Below are 1,667 nucleotides of genomic sequence, written 5' to 3'. Positions count from 1 at the left end.
ATTCCACATCTGAAGCTCTTTAATAATATGGCTCCTTTAAATAACATTCTAAAAGCCCAAAGCAGCTGAAATGGCAGCACGCAATCAAATGAATTACTTTAATTGCTATAAAATTACCATACAGTGTATTTGTAATTTTAATCTCCTAATCCACAAAGCATCTTTTCCCCTTTACTCTTCCTGAAGAAAGTAAAATAGCTTCTGGTTTCCGTGCCAGTTTTCCAGGGATCTTTGAAAACTGAGGAGAAACCTCCCTCAGTTTGGAGGTTTCAGCTGCGGTTCTGAGGTCTCTCTTTTCTTTAAAAGGTTTTCCTTGATATTAATGCAAAGTATTTCAAGCAGTAGCAGGATCTATCCCAGCAAAGCAGCCAGTCCAAGCTTAAGGAGATTTCTTTGCTTCCCTGGATGACTGTACAGAGGTTATGCACAGTACAAACCTTCCTCAGAGTGCTGAGGAAATTGGAGGTTATTGCGGATCTGCAGCTGAAAACCAGCACCCAAAGGACAAACCCAGCCGTGCTCTGTTTCCAGTCACCTTATTTGAAGTGTTATGGCTGGAAAACCGCACTCGAGATCTTACACTGAAGATTCCCAAGTGGCTTCCCCATGTGTATAAACAAGGGTTTCTGACCTTGCAGCCATTCTGCACACCAGCTCATCCTGGGATGAGCTAAAACGTTCCAGCTTAGCAGGGCAGCCTGCAGGGAGGCTGCTGTAGCATCCTGTTGCATCCCTCTGAGCTCAGAGCCTTAGAGAATCTCTCCGGCTTCCTGTGTGTGTGAGAGCTGGTGCTGGCTTTTCCATTCACCAGCCCTTGAGCTGAGTTTAGAGACTGTGGTGTTTCTGACTGTGTAAATCCTGACAAACCCATCAGGCTTTGTGCTTGCTGTTCAATCTCCTGCAAGATGAACTGGAGAGGCTGTGCAGAACATGTGGGGTTTTCACTTTAATTTATCTAACCTACAATCAAGCAGGGTTTATCTGTTCAATCCACTTTTGACAGACTTAAAGGTGTGCCTACACTTGATACTTGAGCATCTCACAGCCTTTATTCTCATCATACCCCATGACTGCTGCTACTCTTCGAGTTGATGAAGAGAGCAAAGAGCAAGTTAAGTGATGTGTGCAAGGTCATGCAGGAAACTAGTAGAGAAGGGATTTGAGCCTCAGCCATAGCCTGGGTTCTTGGCTGGGACACCATCTTCCTCTGTGATGTTAGAAACAGGCTCATAGCTCTTCTATTTTGGAGAAAGCAGCTATTTTCCTATTTGGGGGGAATGATTTTATCTGTTCCTATTAATTAAGCTACTGTAGGAATAATCCACATGGAAAAAACTCAGATGCTTTCCCAAATAGGAAGTAATTTAGATTTCAGATTAATGGCTGTGACAATGGAAATATGTAAAGTCTTTTCCTGATACAGAGCCCAAACCATGGCTAATGCTTATCTATGGGGACACAGGTGTGAAAACTCACTTGTGCTGCATGCGAGGGACAAATGCTAATGAAAGGCATAAATACCCCCATTACCACAGTGACCTCCAGAACCCCAGTTAGAGCTGGCACTGGTGAATGACTTAACAGTGGGCAATGTTCTTCTGTATCCCCTATAAATTGATTCTCAAAAGCAGGTCTGTGTGCAGCTTAGTGCAGCACAAACCCAAAGC

The sequence above is a fragment of the Pezoporus occidentalis genome, unplaced genomic scaffold (genome assembly GCF_034315485.1).
Source record: "Pezoporus occidentalis ecotype Australia unplaced genomic scaffold, CSIRO_AGI_Poc_V1 ctg70, whole genome shotgun sequence".
In the NCBI taxonomy this organism is placed as follows: domain Eukaryota; kingdom Metazoa; phylum Chordata; class Aves; order Psittaciformes; family Psittacidae; genus Pezoporus; species Pezoporus occidentalis.
The sequence above is the reverse complement of the archived record's forward strand: the minus strand, read 5'-3'. Positions refer to the sequence as shown.